Raw genomic sequence first — 23,447 nt, 5'->3', positions numbered from 1 at the left:
TCACTCACGATGTGAACAAATTAATATATCCAGAGCAATTCTGAGAGAATTCAATAAAATTTTTTATCATTTTATTTAAAAGAATTAAATTAAAAGAATCAAAAAAGATAAAGAATCAAACTTTACTTTTTTCGAAAGTGTATTTCCCCCCCAAAAAAGTTTAATATAATAAACCATATGTTCAACCCAAAACCCATATCTGTTTTTTATTAATTTAAGCGTCTTTGTAGCTAATAATAATAATAATAATAATAATAAGTGTTTAATACCGCGAAACCGTGATCGTTTCTGAGATGATTATCACACCGTGGAAATCTCATACCGTTACAACTCTACCACACAAACACACACACAACAAATTCAGTTAAGATTTGTTTTTATAAATGATAACATGATTAACAGTGAAATAGTACAACTAAATGCTTTTATTTTGTATTAATTTGTAATATATATTTAACTTTTTGGTAACATGTTAAAGTAGCTTTCCTCTCTGGCCAACTTTAAGGGGGCAGCCCACCATGTTTATATGAACAAAGTTTTGTTCATCAGAACATAGAAATGTAAATAGGTTTGTAACAACGCAAGAGTGAGTAAATGACAGATTTTTCATTTTTGGATGAACTAGCTCTTTAAATGTGATAACATTGGCGAATAGGCTAATATTTAGATGAAAACAAAGATTTAAAAGTACTCAATATTTCATTAATCCTGTTCATTACACTCTGTTGTAAAGTTATAAATGGTTTCTTCACAGCAGTGCCATAGAAAAACAACTTTTAAGGTATAACATTTTCAGCATATTTGTGTTCCCTGGGATTGAATTTACAAGCTTTTATGCTGCTGAGGCACAGGAACTTTCAAGTCAAAAGTTCTTAAAGGGACACTCCACTTGAAAATATGCTCAGTTTCCAGCTCGTCTAGAGTCAAACATTACATTTTTTACCGTTTTGGAATCCATTCAGCTGATCTCCGGGTCTGGCACTACAACTTTTAGCATAGCTTAGCATAATCCATTGAATCTGATTAGACCATTAGCATCGCGCTAAAAAATAACCAAAGAGTTTCGATATTTCTCCCATTTAAAACTTGACTCTTCTGTGTAGTTACATCATGTACTAAGACTGACAGAAAATTAAAAGTTGTGATTTTTTTAGGCCGATATGTCTATGAACTATACTCTCATTCTGGTGTAATAATCAAGGACTTTGCTGCCGTAACATGGCTGCAGGAGGCACATTGATATTAAGCAGTGCCTGAAAATAGTCCCCTTAGTTACTTTCAATAGCAGTATATTAGTATATTTTCCAAAAAAGTGGAGTTTCCCTTTAAGAGAAGCATTTCTGTCTTACCTTTTATAATCTGTAGATCCAGTTTCCTTTTGTGCAACCGATGTGGATTGTGGACAGTTTTGCAAATTTTAAAGGTTCTTTAACCATACAATTTAGGTACTCAACACTGTCAGAAATAAAGGTACCAAACCTTTTTGTCGCTAGGGTGATTTTTTATCTTTACAGGTATGTAAAACATAATACAATGTTGTTCCTTTTTGGGTACATTAGTGTACCTAAATTACTTATCGTGTACATTCAAAACGTTCAGTTAAATGTTTTGTACCCCTAACTATACACAACTGGTCCTTTAAGATACACAATAGGTCCTTGGGGTATAATATTGTACGCCAAAAGGTACAACATTTCAATGTGTTACATACCCATAAAAGTTTAAAAATGAACCGTGTACAACCCCAGTGACAGAAAAGGAACAGTTTTGTACCTTTGTTCTTGAGGTCCTCCATCTTTGGCCGAGTAACATCATTCTGGTTCAGAATTAAGAAGATTTGAGAGAAGATTTGTAGTCTATTTAATGATTTCTTCAGTGTTTAATGCTGACACTTTTCCAAATGCTATTTGTAGTTATAAAGCTTTTAATTATTTCCTAAATGATCTATTAAAACAAGACATTTGCTGGAAAACTAATCACTTCGATTCATGCTTGATAATGATAAGAGGTTTGCAAAATCAGACTCTATTCTACAATGAAGGCACCCTGCAAGCACATGTCTGTATGGTAATAATTTTGAAGACCACTTGCTGATTTTCATGCTCCTATTCCCTAGTCCACTGATCAAAAACAAATTTGTGGTAAAGCTGTTAATCTAGCGCGTACCAGATGGGAAAGTTGATGTTCCATATCTTATGTCTCATACTTACACAAGCAGGAACGAGAACAAGTGGGCCGCCTCTCTTTGCCTACACGAATGCAGATAATTGTGAGTGGGACCTTTGGAAAGCTTCCCTGTTTTGTATTAGAACAGTTTTGAGGCATCGGGCAGAATAAAAACCCGAATACGTGTTTGAGAGCAAATTTTTATTCAGTATGTATATACAGTAACACGGTCAACATTATCCAACACTTTTTGGATCATTATTTATTTCACGTTTCCAAAACTAACAAATCCAAAATCTATTCATCATGACAGCATGAATTGAAACAACTATTAGATAATTAAATAGGACAAAATTGACACAAACCTATCACATCCACCGCTTTAATGAATAACATCGCCTACGCATTTTACAGATATACTGTAATTAAATTAACGTATGTAACATATGCGCTCTCTATATGTTCCAGTTCACTCTCTCTGTAAAATATGATTATCTTCACTGCTGAAAGAAAACACAGTCTCATGTGAGCCGCTTCGGGGCAACATTTATTTGCATTTGACAATAATGAGCAAGAGATGGCAGGCCAGCCTAGAAAATGGATTCATGGAGCGGCTCCATATCTCATCCTCGGAAGAAACGTATAGGGGCCACGATCCCAGGCTGGCTTTTGATTCGTCGCTCCCAGTGGCCAGGGCACAAAGTCAGCCAATGGGATCTGTCCCCGACACCTGCGTCAAAATGGCCTGAAGCTGATATCACCGATGTCTGGAACCGAGACGTTTCAGGTAACATGAAGTGAAAGTGGCATGGCTGGTTTAAAATCACGTTGGCAGTCATAACTTTTTTATAATGCATGATTTTTCTTACAGACAAAACCTATACGGGTGTAAAAACCTCATAAATATTGTCGAATACGCCAATGCATGACCCTGTCTGTGAAAGTCTCAATCTAATTTTGAGATTAGGAGCATCAACGTTTGATTTCAACAAATGATTTTATTTCAGTGATGTCCTTTCTCAGTCAATTAAGATATCAAGGTTATATTTTACATACTGGTTTACATTATCTATAGGGTGAAAAACTGTAAATCACAAAAATGATTAACTATTAGCATCACCTATGATTATATATCTTTATGTGTTATGCGTTTTTCTGATAAAACTGTGCTTCCTATACATTGAAAAACAAATGCAAATGTAGTGATGTTATAAGCCGTTTATCATATACAGCTCTGTTCCCAAGGACCTCACCTGTGACCTTTCAAGACATCACAGGTTAAGGGTCTCAGGGACAAAGATGTACACACTGTGGTTTTATTGAGATTCAGATGAATCAAGGCTGATTCCAGGTCAAGTTGGGTTTGAATACATCAATGATTTAACAAAAATCTGCATTTTATTTAATTTGACCAAGAAGATTTTTTATTGTGCAATTACTAATACACATACAGAAATAATTAAGATAGCATGCAAAAATTGTTTATGAAATCAATACACTGATGTGTTATCCGTAAAGCACATTCCCTGTCTGTGAAATCCAAAATAAGTCCCATAATTTAATGACTTTTCTTAACAGACACATTTAGTCAAATACTATAGTGACTACAGATGTGTACGGCATTGGCAATTATTTGTACTATCAGTGCCTTTCAATAACCACAATTGAAACATAATCCGTAAAATGTTTTATGTGTAACAATGTCATACACCATGCGACACCAAGGTATTGCTGATTCACGGTCGTAGTGTCAATGCTTGCAAAACGACCGACCCCGTTATTGATCCGGGATGAGAAAGCAATCGCTCTACCATCCTACTTACCTCCTGTTAGATTTAACACAAAAGAAAATATACGGCTAAATCACAGCATCACGTCCGACCTGTTTCTGTTTCTTCTCACATCTGTTGAGGCTGCGACCTGTGGAAAACACAAACAGAGCGTTTTAACATTTAACAATACTCCGGCATTAACATCAACCCCCCGGAAAGACTGAAATTAAGGCTTGGGATCTCTGCTTTAACGTCGTAAATGAGTGCGCAGTTTAGTTTTGGGCCCCTGGTGGCAGACGAGGAACATTGCGTATGAACCGAATGAACTCGAAAGATATGCAATCCCAGCAAACTGTGTCTCCCCTCGCTCTCCGGCTGTCCTCCTTTTCTGCAAACCCTCTTAAACACAAACACACGGCCGGTAGATTAATGCGCTACGTATATATAACACGCAGAATACACATGATAAACCCGAGATATATCGTATGACAAAGACGACGTGTCGCAGGTCGACCATGTATAGCGAGCATGCAGCGCCATATACTTGTCTTCCTGTTACTCATGGTGTCCCAGTTTCAAACGCTGCTCGTCTCCTTCGGAAAAGAAGAGTGGGGGAAAACAGCAGCCGGGAACAGAGAAGGCAGACAAATGAAATTTAGAAACAGTGAGACAAGACACAAGGAAAAGAACAGTTTTCAGGGCTTCAAGAAAACTGTAGATGTTAAACAACTAAAAAATGCTACGAAGCTGAAACTGCGTTTCCGACTGATACGGCACCGAAGCGTATATACATTAAATTCACGACCATACATAAATCTGCCTCGTATGTTATATATACACTCAAAACAGTTGTCACGAAATCCAGGGTGTGATGGTACGTCTCCTGTTCGTGATCCTCGCTTTGTACTTCAAAGTAAAAACGAAGGCAAACTTGTTTCCTTTCACATCTATCCCTCCATCTCTCCCTGCGCTCGGATCCCTTTCCAGTCCCTCCTACCGTTGACGCTCTTACACTCCTGGCGATAAGAGGCGGCTCATGAGATAGGTGCGCTCGTACAGCCCACCATTATCTGAAGCTTCCTCTCTCTCCCTCTCTCTCTCTCCCATCCTCTGCTCCCATTACATCCGACAGAAACCATGTCCAATCCGCCCCAGCGTCATAAATCAATGTCACCTAAACATTAACGTGCCCGACCGGCGCATGCCGCGGTCGTTCGGACTCGGTCTCGCTTCTTCCGTCACTGTCCCTGCCTCGCCTTTGCCTGGGTGTCTCGCTCTGCTACACCCTACCCCCCCATCGTCTCCTCTCCTGCGTTTAGTCCATAGCATACACACCACCCCCCCCACCCGCAACGACAATGTCTGGCGCTCAAACACCAGAACAGTACTGACACCTTGGGATTGATCCTAACGCTGTTAGAAGTGTCTGTGTGTGTGAAATGGAAGATATTACAACATATGGGATATATAGGGACACACACAGAGAGAGAGAGAGAGACCGAGAGAGAAAGAGAGAGACAGAGAGAGAGAGATCCCTCTCCCAGACAACAAAAGCTTGAAGGTGATTACCCTGCAGTAATGAAAAGTGTCACTAGCCATCACACTGCATTACAGCGAACTTCTTCCTTTGACAGAAAGATCTGACGTAATGATAGGTTTAAAGTAACTCAATAAAGTCTGTATGAAAAATCTGTGCTTTTAGATTAAACGTTCGTGAGACGTGAACATTTTAAACAAAGAAATGCTTTGGCGTAATACGAACAAGAAGGGTCGACGCTCTTTCTAGGCAGAAATCCAATGCATGTCCTATACAAATGAATTGTATTCGATATCATTTTTTTCGTTATGAAAGCGACATTTACTATACAGGAATTGTATAGGATTAATCGATGACGTAATTAATATTAATACGTTAAAATATGACGCTCGATATTGTATAAATCACCATAACTATCAATCTGTCTACCTGTGTGTGATAAATATTCATGATGTATGTGCGCATTCACAGTAAACATACTGCATCAAACAAACAAACAAACAAACAAACAAACAAACAAAGATGCCATAAAACAACAATCTGTGCTGCCGAAAAAGGAATTAAACAATGAAGAGGTCTGAAGCTAATGAGCCAAATGCGAAAACAGACAAAGGGAGAGTTTGATAGGACCACAAAACAGATATGCTTTGTTACGAAACGGTAAAATATTGAGTGACTTCAACATAGGTGCTTAATTTAATGGTTAACAATAAACTAACTTCTGGATCTTTCCCATCAATCGTAGTTTCTCGAGGGAAAGCATGGGAGGGTATAAAGTATTGGTGCATGTTTTGTGCGCTCGTGTTTCTTTGTTCCTAAGTCGGGTTGTTTCTTCTTCTAGTGTGGGGCTGAACGTCTTTGTGTGTGTCTGGTAATGAACGACAGCCAGAGATTGCTGATATGTGCTCTTTTTATCTCGCTCTAGAGAAGGGCAACGCAATGCGGATGCTGGCAGCCCGTGCGAGGGACCAGACAGTCCGCGGGACGGAAAAAAACAGGTGGAGACGTTTATCATTCATAAGAGTGCGGGAGAGATGATCGAGGGGCTAATTGCAAATACCGACCTCGCAACTTAGAAACCCATCCGAAAAAGGCTTTAACTATGGTAATTATTATAATGTATGTGCTTGAAAAGAACCGACAGCGGCTCGCAGCTGAGAAAATATTAAAACGAGCTAATGAACAGATTACGGATAATGGATGACGGATAATGAAGCCCGTTTTTTTTTCCGAAAACACTCTCAGCGTGAAAGAAACACACAGCGGTGCTGTTTTCGTGTATTGTGCTATAAATCCTTAAAGATCAAGTGTGTCATTTCTTCAGTATTAAGATTCCCCTATGTCAGCTTAAAATCCAGAGAGCCATAAGTACTCCATTAATAAACAATGTAGACCTATCAAAAATGTACATTAGCTCAAAAAAGGATGTCGGAAATACAGCAAACACATTACATTACCATTGCATCACACGCATGCATCACTTCGGGAATTTACAATGGACTGAAATACGATGGGTTGCTGCTAATTGTTGCCATCTATAAGCACCTCAGCAGACAATAAGATAGACCTTATAAACCCAAATTATGTTATACACTCAATAAAGGTGACATGGAAGAATAATTTGTGGCTGTAATATAGTTGTACAATTTAGAAACTTTTACTTTTAATAGTTTACACGACTCCCAAAAGGCTATGTGATGTAAATCTAGATCTAAAGAGATCATTAAATCTCAGTGGATAGCAAGAAAAATCCTCTTTTTTTCCTCAGAAATTTACTTGACTGATTTGTTATAGCCCTCTTGTGGACGTGGGGAAACGGGCACTCACCCAAACCGTCCATATGGCAGATACAGCTAACTAACACCCTGTTAATGATAGTGAAACAAACAATGAACAACAACAACAAAGAACCTTCTGTGCGGATGCCAGCCATATGCTTTGTTTAAAGCACAGTCATGGCCCAGTTTTAAGGCTAAAAGCTGTGGTATTTTTGTTTATATGCAGTGGATGGCCATTCATACTCACCTCGATGTAATCGTGACACCGCAGGGAAAGCTAGAAGGTTGTACAGTTAACTCCAGGCTGATTATGATGCAAAACCATACAACCAACTACCTCAGCCTGCAGTGCACAGACATTGTCGTACCATCAGTAATGCATATATGAGTATATGAGTAATGTCTCCCTCTATTGGACAACTTATGTAATGCCACAAATCCCATGCACATGAAAGGAACACTGTAAAAAGTGACATTTTGATCTAGTCAAACAAATATCTTAAAATGGTAACACTTAAAATAATTTTTTTAACATTTTTTAATTAAAGTGAGAAAATGTAAGGTGAAAAAATCTTTTAAAATTACTTCAATTGGTAACCACAGCACAGCTATTTAGTTCAGAGAGAGAGAGAGAGAGAGAGAGAGAGAGAGAGAGAGAGAGAGAGAGAGAGAGAGAGAGAGAGAGAGAGAGAGAGAGAGAGAGAGAGAGAGAGAGAGAGAGAGAGAGAGACACACAAAAAAATAATTGTTTCAATTTCAACAAACCACCATTATGGAGATCAGTGTTTGCATGTCATCGGCTCATTTGCATGTTAAAGGACACACCCAAAAATGGCACATTTTTGTTCACACCTACAAAGTGGCAATTTTAATATGCTATAATAAATGATCTATATGGTATTTTGAGCTAAAACTTCACATATGTACTTTTGGGACACTAAAAATGTATTATTCCATTTAAAAAAAAAATCATAATATGACCGCTTTAAAATTTTCACTTAGTGAAAAAAGTTAATTTTTTTAGGTGTTACACTCTAAAAATGGCTGGGTTATTTTTTAACCCAAAATGCTGGGTTGAGTCTGTTGGGTTGTTTTGCTGGGTTATTTTTTAACATTTTAAACACTTTTTGGGTAGTTTCAGTTTTCTGGTTGTTGGGTTAAAACTGCTGGGTTATTATGCTGGGTTGTTTGAAGAGGCTCACGTGCTTCGCGCCTTTGATGTTTGAATGTGCTCAGCAACAGTCGTCGTGAAAGGACAGAGTCACTGGAAGCAGTTGTTTCAAGGTAAGTTTATATGTTTTTTGTAAACATTTCATGAATATAAACAAGATTATAACATTTTGCGAGACAGCGTGTTAATTTATACAGACTAAAAGACGACGGGTGTAATTTAGAGGAATGACGACTGTTACCTCAGATCGCCATTTACACAAATTGACTTGAATAATCGTTCTAAGATGTTTAAGATGGCATATTAATAAAATTAATAAAATCGATGTTACAAAATCCCCATCATACGGTTGATTACGTTAACTCGTGATAATTTCTGTAAGCCTTTAACAAAGCGAGTCAAAACCCGTACCGAGTCGACCTCCGCAACCCCACTTCGGCTTTTTATGTCACACACGCGCATAGTTTTCCCAGGTTAGCAATAGCGACACTATTAAATCAAATTTGGTGACAAACGAGTTGCTTTCTTGTCATTCGATATGTAAAGACAGACCGCGAGGCGCGAGCACATGTTAACTTTACCGGCGGCGGAGAATTGCGGAGCCGGCGTCTACTCTGTCACTGAGGCAGGGACAAGCAGCACATTCAATTCACCGTCGGTACGGCAGGTAACTCGTCGATAAATGAAAACGAAACAGCGTTTCCAAGAACCGGTGTCTAAAATGTATATAGCTTCGTCCTCTCTTTTAAAATGAAACAATAATTTAAGTGTTTGGACATGAACTTGAAAACATAAACGTATTTGTCACCAAGACGGAGGCTGCGTGTATCGTTTAACAAACATGTATATGTGTTATATGAATGAAGATGTGTTATTGAGTCGTATTTAGTTACTATTCTATATTAATTTAATAATATTTTTGGGTTGTCTCCTGTGATTTCAAGTTTATATTGACCAACCCTCTGATCTGTGGCTGATACTGTATCAGAGATGTTATGTTTTTTGCAGAGATTAGATGTGATGTTGTTTTCCCATTCTTTTTTTAGAGTGTGCAGAGAGTTTTAACGTCCATCCATTGATGAGGCTAGCAAGGCCTTCATACAACTTCAGCCAGTAAGTATAATTCCTATTTAAAATGTATTGGGAATGTCTTAATTATCTGCTGCATTTTAGTTCTGCAGCACTTTATTCTTTATAGTCAGATCATCCTATTTGTCAGTCTGTGTGGTTTGCAGCCTTTGTTGTTGGCACAACAATTAAAGGAGTGTAACACCAAAGTCTTATGCAAACCGATGACAGGCCATTGCATTTTTGGGAAAAATTCTCACACGTGGTGGTAATGCAGCCAGGGATGCAAAAGAAAGTCTTATAATTTTTATAAAATGTATAATTCCATTGACCCACATGGTTTTCTGAATACTTAAATCTGATAATTTAGTTCAGACCACTAAAAGTTTTTTCCTCTTTTGTAGATTGCAACAAATGTAGTGGAAGTTCTTCTCTGGACAGAATCCTCGAAATCCTTTCCTTTATTTCCTGGCCATGGGAAACTTTTTCTCAATCTGTCTCTCTGATGGAGCCAATACGGAAGTGACTACACTGCAATTCGGCCAAGATGGCGACGGCACGCACCGCCTACTTTAGGCTTCAAAAATGCTCTTCACAAACCAATGGGTGACGTCACAGACACTACTTTCATATTTTTTTACAGTCTATGGTTTAAAGGCATTTTACGTGCTTGAAAAAAATTACCCCAGGCAATGTGCATCTACTGTAGTCTGTCATTTTCCAAATGGATGAATCCTCTGCTGTTCGATTCCTTTTTACATCTTTGTTCGTGAGGAGTAACTTTAATAAATGAATTATTGTTAGTCAAATACATTCCATACTCTGAAACTTGGAACATCTGTTCTGTAAAAAACTTTACACATCTGTAAATGATTTTACTTTTAATTTAACAATTACATTGTTTCTTTTCTTACACTGCTGCAGTTTTGTTTATATACATTTCAGTATTTCATTTATATATTGTATATTCTTATATACAAATTCTGTCTTAAATTCAAGCAAATTGATTTAACCTGTTACATTGTTACTTCAATGTGCATAATTTCTGATATTTAATAAATATATTTATACTTGATGTCAGTAAGCAGCAGTCCTTTAAATGATTTTGCAACTGCCAACTGTAAAAATTTAAGACTTTGTAGTTATTTTGAAGTCAAATAAACATTTATTTGGTGTTCACAATGGTCTTGATTTACAATAAAGCAAATGATAAAAATAACCCAGCAAGAATAACCCAAACCCTGTATATTAATCTCATAAATGGTTAAAATGACTACACGTTGGGTTTTTTCAACAACCCAACCTGCTGGGTTAAAATGTGTTACCCAACGTGCTGGGTTACTTAAACCCAGCATGTGTTCTGTCCAATATTTACCCAGCGCTGGGTTGCCAATTGGGTTGTTTTTAACCCAACCATTTTTAGAGTGTACCAATTGAAGTATTTTTTAAAGTTTATCCAACTTTTACTTTTTACAATGTAAAACATTGATAGATTGAGCACAGTAGGGGAGAGCAGAGATTGGTTTAACGCTCAATGAATGCACTTTTAAATAAATAACATTAACTCTTTCCCCGCCATTGACGAGTTATCACGTCAATTATAAGAAAACATTTTCCTACCAGTGACAATGACCAACTCCTGAAGAGTTTTTACGGTAATCTGTAATTATTATCTGTAATTCTGTTATTATTCACTCTATATTCCGATTTTACCCATATAAATTTATAAAATGTATAAAATTATTTATAATAAAAACTGAAGCAAAAAATAATTTAATTAATTTTAAACTCTGATGTTTTGATAATCATTCTGAATCTGATTTCTAACAAAATTCATATACAAAAAATCAATTATTTCAGCGTTTTGTTCAAAATTTGGTATTTTTGAAGAAACCCATATTTAAGTTAAAAAAAGAGAACAAAAAAGTTTTTTCCTTTTTGTTTGTTTGTTTGGGTCTGTTCTTTCATTTGATATATTTGTATGTTTATATATTTATAGAAGAAATTTTCCTGGAAGGCATTTTCTTTAAAAAAGCTGGTAAAAATAAATGTTCTTATAATAATAATAAGAATTATAATAAGAATAATTAGTATTAGTAATAGTGTTGATAAAAATTAACAATTAGTATTAGTAATGATCCACAGAAATATATATATAAAAATTGTTAATTTTAAAGTTGTGTTATTTACAAAAATCTAATTATACATGCAATAAATTTCGTCTAATTTAAGTAAATAATCCAAAAAATCTGCAATGTCCCTGCTGTATAATAATAATATCCTGCATGGCTGTATGTGCCCCTTGCCTTCACGAATTTCAAGTTAAATTGTATCCGACTCAATTAAGTTATAATTAAACTGACACGGGTAATGACTGCTAAAATGAAAAATCAGGCAAACATTTCAAAGGTTTAGTATAAACCTTAACTGCATAAAATGAGCAAAAACCACAATGTGTCTTTTATTTACGCTGCTTTATCAACACAATTATCACTGTTCTCACCTACATTCCAATGCATAATGAATACATGCAGCCATGTAATGTATATTTATCCATAGTATAGTGTATGATTTTTGTACCGCTACTTATTGCGTATTTGCAAATATATTTATTAACATATAATTAAACCTAAAAGGTTTAGTCTTAAACATATGCAACACATCTGTAAAACTGTGCAATGCCTCTGTTTGAATGCTGTTAGTGTTGTGTGCTATGATGATCAACAAACCATCCACTCGAACTTTTGTGCCTGTCTGACTGATTTAAGTTTCATTTCTCAACTGTCATTTCATGCGCAGAATCAAAGTAAAAAGTTACGAAGTTGAATACGAATATGAGAGACAGGAAATTAAATGTAAGAAAAACTAACCTATATTAAAGGGACAGTTCACCCAAAAATGAAAATTCTGTCAAACCGATCATGAATCCCATTTACTTTCATAGTAGGAAACAAATATACTAGGGAAGTGAATGGGGCCTTATTTACAGTTTGGTTACAAACATTCCCTAAAATATCTTGTGTATATAACATCATGAGATTGCATAAATCATTTTTTCATTTTTGGGTGAACTGTCTCTTTAAACACGTACATATAATCCATCACACAGGGTTTTGTTGTTCAAAGGGTTCTAGCAAACACAAGCAATAAAAACATCTGACTTGGGGAAATACTTGAGATTTTCACATGCTTAATGAGGTGACTTCAATCAATTTCATACGCTGTTCGACAAAGAATAAGGCCCTTAATCTTCTTCGTATTGAACTGCTGTGTCTGATACCTGGAAAATGAATTCAGCCTATTGATCAGAATACTTTTTGCCTTACACATACAGCAATAACAAAGTTTCACTTTCTAGTCTCTCATTAACTTTTAAGTTAGTTTATATGCAAACTTTTCCTCGATATCTGGTACTTGATTATTTGTTATGAGCTTTAATAATGCAGTTTCAAACATTTACATTTTTGCATTTGGCAGACGCCTTTATCCAAAGTGACTTACAGTGCATTACTTTTGTATCCTGGATTCGAACCTATAATCTTTTGCACTGCTAATGTTAACATCTGTCGCATCTTCTATTCAGCCCATTTCACTCTTTTCACCCTTCCCGTCTCGAAAACTAAAGCACAAACCTAACCATCAACATTATGAATTTGATACTTCTGTACTTACGGTTTCTACTGTTAAGGTCTCTTACTTTTCTCATTTTTTATGCGCCTGAATATCCTTTAATACTTCTGTCCTTTTCTCTCTGGCTGGGCTCCACCCAATCTTCTTCTCTCTTTATTTTTCTTTCTCTCACAGCCACATTCACAGTCCAATCACGTGCGAATGCGGCACGGTGGTGCCAGTGCCAGCTTTTGCCAACCTGAAAGTCTGTGTGTCTTTACCAGGACATAAGGTCACGCATTTAGTCATGAGCTTAATTATCTTGGTAAAGGTGGCAAACATTTTTGGAAGTGAAGCAACTGCGACAAGTTTCAAACTTCACGTCTGATTTTTTTATGAAAAGTGAAATTGCGGGGACTATTTTTTGTATAAACTTGATATTAACCAGATTTTCTCTCTATAATTTTTATCTTCCGTCACTCTTCTTCACTATGTTACCCAAACTCCTTCCCATAAGCCTGTGTGTGTGTGTGTCTGTGTGTTTGCCTCCGCCGCCCGATACCTTATTCAAAAAGCCAGCAAATGGCAGGTTGCTATGGGAACTCGCTGCTTGGCAACTTGCTAGCTTGGCGACGTGCCCATCGGTTGCCAGGGCAGTGTTTTTATCGGTAGCTAAATGCCGTGCCAGCTGTGTGCGTCTGGAAGTGCAGCTTTATAAGTGTTCATTTAGTTTATTTGTGTGTGTCTATGTGTATGTGTTTGTTTAAAGGAAGGATTTATTAGGTGGTAAATTAAAGTGATGAAAAAATGCACTAATAAAATGTATAGATACATGTATGTCAGGTTGTTTGTTAAAGGGTGATTTTGTGCATCTTTTGTGCAAGACAAACTAACAAGAGCCCCATATAGATAAATCTTAAAGAACAGACCTTTAAAAATTAAAGAAAGAAAGAAAATGAGGAATATTTGAAGATCAGAAGAAAATTGTGCATAATGTAATCATTTACATTATATTTTCAATGTCTTTACAAAAATTCAAAACCTGTGAAAAAGTGAGTTAACAGTAAATTCTTTATTACCGTGCATGCGGAAATTCCTTTCATCGTTTCAGTCTTATGGATGGACTAGTGGCGACAACTCCGAAGCATTCCTGCCATCAGAAAAGACATTTAATGCTGTTAAATCTCGATATTAAAACACATACAGAACAACAACTTGTCTGTATTGCTTTGAAAAAGCCCTCAATTACTTTCCTATCTTGATAAGATGTTTTCAGATGTTTCTACAACTTCTAGTCTATCATGCAGAACTTACAGTATTTTAGTGGGCATTATTAAGGTAGATTGTCACTCAACATTTCATTGCCATTGTATGTAACTCCTCTTCAACTAATGCAGAAAGCGCAGGATTTTGAACTGAGGCCCACGTGTGTTGATGAAAAGGTCTTTGGGTTAAGAGCTATACTTATACTGAATTAATGAAACGCCCATATGCCACACAAATACTATCCAACATTGAGCACAGACTTTGAATTCAAATCTATGTGAAATAAACAAAAAACGGTGTTTATGCTGTATTGAAACATTTGTTATTATTTGATTATGTTATATTTCCGAATAAATAAACAAGCTACAGAAACATAGTGAATTGAAAAAATGTGGTTTAATGTATTAAAACAATGACCAGAAGAACCAATTACATTTAAATTAGCTTTATCATAAGCACACCAAAGCGTTTGAAGGCGGACGAAAACAGCAGGTGGACGCCGTCACCGACTGTGACCGCTGCCAGCGTTTTTTTTTCAGCTAAGAGTTTTGGTTGCTATGATATTTCTGCTTTGTTTATTAGTCGTTGAGCGATGCACTGGTTGGTTGTTGTAATATTTGTCCCGCCCCTCCACCGTGATTGGATGGCTAAGTGAAAAGTGACATTGACACCCGTTCACTCGGATTTAAAGTTTTTTTAACTCTGGGCGCTCAGCGATGAGCCCGGGAAAACGCAGAGGGCCAGTGCTCAGCACAGACAAACCCCGCCACCTGTTGGCATTTTTGAAAAGCGCGGCATTTCCATTGGAAACAATTAACTCTTTCCCCGCCATTGGAGAGTTATCTCGTCAATTAAGAGAAAACATTTGCATAAAAAAGCAGACTACCACTAGATGGCGCACTTACAGAATTTATGAAAAAACTGAAGCTAAAACATTATTTACTCTTTTTAAACTCTTTTTCTAAACTTGTTTTGATAATCATTCTGAATCTGATCTCTAACAAAATTCCTTCACAAAAACGCAATTATTTTTTTAAAGAAAAATACCCATATTTAATAGGGGTGGGAATCGCTTGGACCCTCATGAATCGATTCAGAATCGATTCTTAGGGTCCCGATTCGATTCAGAATCGATTCTTGACGTACTAATTTGCATATCTGTGACGTCATTACGTCGCATTTGCTTTCAAAGCCAGGTTAATGTTTGCGCTTTTGCTAGTCTCTGAACTGTCATATACTGTACTTTAATGCAACTAGGGATAAATAATGTCATTCTTATATACATACATGTCCTGTTTCTGTTGTAAGACATTAAAACCAGTAAAAATATTAATTTAACGTGACATATTAATTCTATATGCTAACCGGCATTAACTTCCACGAACGTTAAGCGTCTAATCATCATCATTATACACAGTGATTGGCAGTATTACTGTATTTATATAATGCAGCGCACCCAGCGACTGAATAACAAACTATGTGCATATTTTTACAGAAGTATATTCATGTTCTATCTAAACAGTCTGCGGATGGTTTAGGGCAGGGGTGTCCAATACGTCGATCGCAAAGGCAATGCCGGTAGATCACACAACTGCTGCTCCACGCGCAAAATTGTCATTATGGTCTTTTGGAGTAATTGTGAAACATGCAGGTCTTTTTGAGTTGCTGCGCCTTTCTTCTCAAATGTGTTTTGCCAGGCCACTGCAGCTCAGTCGTCTTTAACTTCCAAAATTCACATGGATGCGCATTCTTGCCTCACGCAGTTCCTGATTCACACGCACGGTGTGTGTGAGCGAGCAAACGAGAGGGAGAGAGAGGCAGCGTAGCGCTGATTTGTATGCTTTACTGTTTGTTTCACTAAACCGCATCTCCGCTATTTTAAGGAGTACTCGACATGTACTCAAGGTTTTTTTTTTAAACTCCTCAAAAAGAATATAGTAATGGTGACAGCCCTAAATTCAATGTAAAGATATATGCAGTATAGTCCTACAAGCATTTAAAGTGTTCTTTCTCTTCTGCTCTTGTAAGCTCCGCTATGCGCTCTTGCAGGGCGCGCTCTCTTAAGTTGTCCGTGTGCATCACCGCTCCCCCAGTTGAGTTCCGCCTTTTGGTTCTGATAACGTGACGTTATTTCGTAAACTAACATTTAAGAATCGATTCTTGACATTTGTGAATCGATTCAGAATCGTCCCACGTCCGAATCGCGATTCATCTAAGAATCGACTTTTTTTGCCCACCCCTAATATTTAAGAGTTTATAAGCAGAGAAAAAAATAGATAGGAGCGTTTTTTTACCTGTTTTATTTGTTTGTTTGAAAGCAGAGGGTCTGTATGGTTATATATTTTTTAGAAGAAATTTTTCCTGGAACGCATTTTGTGAAACTTTTGTAAAAATTACAAAAAATGCCGGCGGGCAACTTTTAAAAAAATGTCTGGCGGGGAATGCGTTAAAAACATACGCCGGCAGTGGGCGTAAACGCTTTGATGTACACGCTCAAATATAGAAACATATGAGGAGCTCAGATTCAAAAGCCACTAAACGCAACCTCTGTCAAAAATGAGAGAAAGATATTACACATTCATGAAATACTTCAAACGCTTCAAATCTCCTTAATCCCGGGACTCCGACCATTCAGAAATATTGCTTTGTTGTCAGAATCCATTAACTCTTTTCCCGCCATTGACGAGATATCTCGTCAATTAAGAGAAAACGCTTCCCCGCCAATGACGAGATTTTCTGTCTTTCCGCAATACCGCTATTATCAACCAGGTGGCGCCCTTCCACAACTTTTTAAAACCGGAAGTATTGCCCTATGGCAAGCTGCTGCATGTCCGTGTCTGTTTTAAAGATCGCTCTGAATGGGATCTCCATGAAAAGTCCGTCATAAAAATGGAATTATATCTACTTTTTGCTCAAAATATGGTGTTTTTGCAAAAACCTACCCATATTTAAAAGCTGATTGCAAAAGAACCACTAAAGGTAGGATGAAACGGGTTTTTTTTGTTTGAAAGCAGAGTGTCTGTTCTTTCATTTGGTATATTGTATGTTTATATATTTAAAGAAGAACATTTTCTGGAAGGCATGAAACTTTGGTGAAAATCATGAAAAACGCTGGCGCTGGCTGGCAACTTTTTTTAAAAACGCTGGCGGTGAAAGAGTTAAGAGTCTAATAAAAATGCTTTTTTTACAAGAAAAGATGTCAGATGCACTTAGAGGGTTTTGCATCTGAGCTTTTCATGTGTTTTATGATGTAATCAAACTCCTAATATGACATTTTCTGTTTTTTATTCTCTCTCTCTCTCTCTCTCTCTCTCTCTCTCTCTCTCTCTCTCTCTCTCTCTCTCTCTCAGCAGTCAATGTTAAAGATATCAAGGTTATACTTTCACAAAATGTTTTACATTATGTTGGATGATTTTATATAAAAATCTATGAACTGCAAAAACATGACTTTAGCTGGGTTTTCACAGACAGGGTCACAAACATTTGCATGTTATAAGTCATGAAAAGATTTGCTCATTTTGTAATTTGGTTCATAATTGTGAAACATTATTTTAAACCGTTAAAAGAGATACAATCTTATAAGCCTGCTGCAGTTGTGACAGCTCCTCATCACAAAAAAAACAATATGAATGGTACTATCGTGAAAAACCCTTATTTTTCAAACAAAAGGAGCTCTTCAAAGGTTTCACAGAAGAGATAGCAGCTTTAATTGTATCACCTAACAGGTCTTTCTCAATCTTTCCATCAGGACACTGATCAATATAGCATCTGAACCTGCAGTCTACATCATTACACAGCCTGAAAGAAATGTGTGTGCGTCTGTATGTGTCCTCTCTACAATCTTAAATGATGTTGATTTTTCAATCTGAAATGTGTTGAAGATGATTGTAAACAGCGAAAGAAATCATTTATGACTTCTTGTATTTGAATGTAGGTGATGTGTATCAGTGATGTGATTGGTTTATGCCGTGTGTTTGTGTGTTGGCAGCAGACTGAGCAGTCTGTGTCCTTGTGTTTGCACAATGCGGCAAAGGGGTGGAGAACTAAATCAATAAGAAACAAATGAATTCAGATCAATACTGAGTCTAGTGATGGATAAAAAGAGGTTGAAGGAGACCGAGTCACGGAGAAGGAGAGAGAAAGCAAATGAGAGAGCATGCCTATGGAACATTCAGATGTAACTTTATATTAACAATGCAACAGTTTTTATCACTTTACATTATTGCTTTACAGTTATATCCGCACATATATAATAACAAACCTAAACTGTGACTTGCCTGTAATGTTAAGGAGATGCACGTTTTGTTCTGCTCTTTCTGTAGTACCATATCTAAATTCACCATGGTAACCATATTTTAATTATCAAAGTCATATTCTTAAAATAATATAATGGTATGAGATGATAATACCTTAATAGTCCTATTTATATAATCTGCAGAGACCATCACACTTTTTTGACATTTAGCATGTATAGATATTCCTATTTATTATATGAATATAATAATGCTCCTGTATAGCTCAGTGATAGAGCATTGTGTTAGCAATGCAAAAAGTTATGGGTTCGAACCCAGGGAACACGCATTCCAATAAAAATGTATACCTTGAAAAACACTTAATATGTTTAATGATGTCATAACACTGACATCATTAAAGGCTTTGGATAAAAGCATCTGCCAAATGCATAAATGTAAATGGAGTCCGATTACAATCCTACATACAATTATTTTTACAATTAGTAACACTAATGTATATCTAATGAAAAATGTATTTATTTTTTATTTACGTGTTTTTATCATTTTTAACAATTTCTTCTTATGGCCTTTCTCATATGGCTTTACTGTAAATACTAATATGTTTTTTATGGAAACTAATTGCAAAATTGTGCAAGCGCTACAGAAATAAATCTGAAATGAACTGAATATACTACAGTACGGATTATACCACTGTCATCTAACCATATATTTTAGATGCAGGCTCAAAATGCTAAAAGTTTTTTTGTACTTTTATTGATATATTGCAGAAAAACATAAAAGCAAATTGTCACAAATTGTGTTTCTCAGCTGGTAGGTCACTGCCTTTATGGGTCATGTGATCGCAAGTTATACAAAAAGACAAGACATGTACAATATAAATCGAACGCTCTGTAAGTCGCTTTGGATTAAAGCCAAATGTGTAACTGTGATTGCATATGTACTGTAATTATACCAAAACCACAAAACTCAAACCCACATCTGTCACATTCCCCTTTAATACTCATCACCCACCAAAACCACCTTTAAGCAGTCTGTTTCAGGAGATCACCACAAAGTCATTAAAATGATTTCAACCTTCTTCGTGTTATTACAGACTCAAACATACAGTAAAACAAACATCTACAACTAGTCAAATATTAGTATTGAATTTAACTGAGGTACAATGTAATCAACGACTGCATTTCCTTCGTGTTACACTTATGAGCACAAACTGTTATATTGTTTGCAAACATTTTGCATTACTTAACATCTAACATTTTTTGCATGATGTATTAAAATTTGATTTGTAACATACAGTATGGTGCAAAAGTCTCAGCCCACCGCTAGCTTTGTTGTTTTATCAGATTTATGACTATCCATATTTATTTTCCCCTCTGTTTATTAAGATACAAACAGATACAAAATGTAAAAAATTCACAATTGTCAGAACAAAATGGCTTCTCGGCACTAAACTCTTTTGAGGAGATTGAAGTCATTAAATTAGAAGTAGAAATTAGGGTTATTAATTTTATTTAAGTTTAAAGATGCACTGTGTAACTTAAGTTTTAGAAGGATATCTTGACAAAAATGCAATATAATATACATAACTATATTATCCGTGGTGTATAAAGACCTTACAAAATAAATTGTAATGTTTTTTATTACCTACCTGAGCCATTTTTATCTACATACACCGTGGTTCCACTTACTTTGTGCCACCATGTTTCTACAATAGCCCTAAATGGACAAACTGCTCTATAGAGTGCGTTTTGTTACTACATTGTATAGGGCTGTAACGATTAATCGTGCAAATGCGCGTTTTTTCAATGAATGAAAAGCCAGGTGGCGCTCTCATGCAGGAACTCCCTTTGTGCCACAGAAGAAGTAGTATTACGAATGCTATTCCAGGAAATGTCTACAGGAATATTTATATTGCTGTTCTTCAAATTGTTTCAGTTATTTTCATGATAATAAAGAATATTTTGAATGATTTTGTTTAACGAGTGTTGCTTTTTTAAAAACGACTCTGACTCGTAATGATTTTAGATTGAAAAGGACTTCCTACTGACCAAATGCCGTAGTACACGCACAAGCTGTGCATGAAACACATAATCGATTTAAAATCGATTCCGAATCTATTTCAGACAGGCATTTTTAAATGGGACACACGATTCATCGTTACAGCCCTAACATTGTATCAGATGACGTGTTTGTCCATAGCTTCACTATGCATTTCAAAAGGGAGGGGTGAGCTGTGGACTGAGCCGTTGGTTGCAATTTACAGTATCACAGCTAGATATCGCAAAAAATGTACAGTGTTATTGCTTGTGTAAGTGTAAGAGGAGATCACACTAAATACTTTACACTTCAGCTTATATTTTTATTCTGTTTTGAAATCATACAAATTACCTGTATTATTCCTGTATTAATTATATATGTTCAAATGTTCATATGTTGCAAAAACATATCCTGATGATTTTTGGCACAAAAGAAAAATCGATAATTTGGACTAGGGATGCTTAACGATTAATCGCGATTAATCGTTAGCAGAATAAAAGTTTTTGTTTACATCATATATGTGTGTGAACTGTGTATAATAACTTTGTATAAATAAATGTACACACATGCATGTTATATGTTATAAATACTTAATATATAATTTTGTTTTCTTAAAATTATACATGAATGTGTTCATATTTATATTTATATTTATAATATAATATAATATAATATAATATAATATAATATAATATAATATAAATATATATATATATATATATATATATATATATATATATATATATATATATATATATATATATATATATATATATATACCTGTGCGACTTAAGACCGATTTTGTGTTCCAGAGTCACGTTTGTTTATGAAAACCACAATTAGAAACGCCTCCTAACGACCTCATTGAAAAGGGTGATGCACAGCGAGAAAGTCGCTGGTGGTCCGAATGGGGACTAAGACTTTTGCACAGTACTGTATATCATTTCTTGCTGCGTTAAAGCAACACTAAAGAGTTATTGCTCTTTGCTCCCCCTACAGGTTAGAAGCGTAATTGTTCATTAGCACTGTCGTAAATACTGCAGCATAGCTGGCTCTGATTGGATTGTAGGTCTGCCGTAAAGCAAGTTTTTGTAGTTTTCACTCGAACTACAGGACCACTACCTGACGCTTGGAAACTTCTTTAGTGCGGTATTGGTTGATAGAGAGCTGGAAAGCGAATGTGAAAGTGCCATTCACCCTGTTTTGAGTGGATGAACCACTGAAACTTTTTTGGAAACGTTATTTTAAGGTAAAAAAACTCTTTGGTGTTGCTTTAAGGTGATAGTTCACCCACAAATGAAAATTCTGACATCATTTTTGCCATTACCATTAGACTCACACAAACTTCTGTGATCTTTATTCATAATGTTCTGGGTTCAGTACAATGAGAATAAATGGTGTCCACTGTCCCTGATCCACTTTTACTATTAATTTCCTATTGTGTTCCACTCAACAAAGTCAAATGGGTTTGACTACACAAACATACAAACAAGCAATAAAGGAAGAAGAGGTTGAAATCTATAGTAATTGAAGTATTCTGCCATCCACTTTCTGTTAAATGGGTGACTCATGCAAGGCTGAAGGGAGAGGGGAGAGAGAGAGAGAGAGAGAGAGAGAGAGAGAGAGAGAGAGAGAGAGAGAGAGAGATTAAAAAATACAGATGCAATGATGGCATATTCACTAGTGGCCGATGTGCTTTAAAACGTGTTAGAGCCTTGAACTTCATAACTTACTGTCTGTGCCTTACTGCTTTTCTAAGGCTCCATGTAAAAGTATTGGGCCACTGTACAGTGCTATTGTATGGTGTTGAATATTCTGAATTTTTTAGTCCAATTTACCATCATAATGTAGTGTACACTTGACCCTGACCTGTTATCAAAGAATGCGTAATATCCAGAGAGCCTCGCATATTACAGTGTAAAACAATAAACCCATTAAAATCACTGATTTCCCTAAACAGGCTCAGTTAATGCTTTTATTGCATTCATGCATTTAGCAGACACTTTTATCCAAAGCACATTTAAATGTATACATTTTTATCGGTATGCGTGTTCTTGGGTTCAAACCCATGACCTTTTGCGAAGCTAATGAAATGCTTTACCACTGAACTATAGAGAAGCACAAACAATTAATGAATCTACGTACAATGCATTTGTTTCACAAAACATGTGGTATATAACATTAATCCAAACGATTCATTCTCTGCTTTTTTCTGACGTGACCGTGCCCTTTTAAACTTTACTTACATTAATCACAGCTTCTTCCATTAAAACAAGACTTCCAATCTGAAACGAAAGAGAGAAAGAAAAAAGATGATTATAAACCACTGACTCATGAGTCAATTTAGGGTCCATTAAACCTACATTCAAGCCATTCAGCCATAAACATGCCCGAGTTTATCAGACAAAGAACATTACACAGAAAATGTGAAAGCATTTCCCTGAGCTGAAGTTTTATTCATTTAATCAGCCATCATAGCTCAACATCCCACTATATTAAAGACATCTGTTAAGGAACAACAGAGTGAGTTTCTCTTCTTAGAAGTTAGAGATGGACAGATGGATAGACAGGCGGATGGACTCACTGAACTCTTTTCAATTTTTCTTTGAAAACGGTCCTTGATATTTGAAAAGAGACTTAATTTAAAGTCATTACACGTCAATACATTTTGTTCAAAGATCTAGTTTCTTTCATTGAGCACTGCCCTTTAGAAGCTACATAACATTTATACGCTTACATAAAGACGAATGGTTTACAAATTTGCATAGAATTTATATTTACATTTAGGCA

The 23,447-nt window shown here is 36.1% G+C and overlaps 1 long non-coding RNA gene across 1 annotated transcript in view; it reads right to left on the bottom strand.

The window, feature by feature from the left end:
* Positions 1–3,491: 3,491 nt before the first annotated feature.
* The window catches only part of LOC135771747 (uncharacterized), a 35,480-nt gene continuing 15,524 nt past the window's right edge, over positions 3,492–23,447 (bottom strand). Inside the window, exons 2-4 of the long non-coding RNA XR_010542989.1 lie at positions 22,904–22,942; positions 14,181–14,251; positions 3,492–4,086 (exon numbers count right to left, since the gene is read on the bottom strand). This is a non-coding gene — a long non-coding RNA (uncharacterized lncRNA). The remainder of the gene's footprint in view (positions 4,087–14,180; positions 14,252–22,903; positions 22,943–23,447) is intronic.

Source organism: Paramisgurnus dabryanus, chromosome 19 (assembly GCF_030506205.2).
Source record: "Paramisgurnus dabryanus chromosome 19, PD_genome_1.1, whole genome shotgun sequence".
Classification (NCBI taxonomy): domain Eukaryota; kingdom Metazoa; phylum Chordata; class Actinopteri; order Cypriniformes; family Cobitidae; genus Paramisgurnus; species Paramisgurnus dabryanus.
This window is presented reverse-complemented; position numbering and strand designations above follow the sequence as displayed.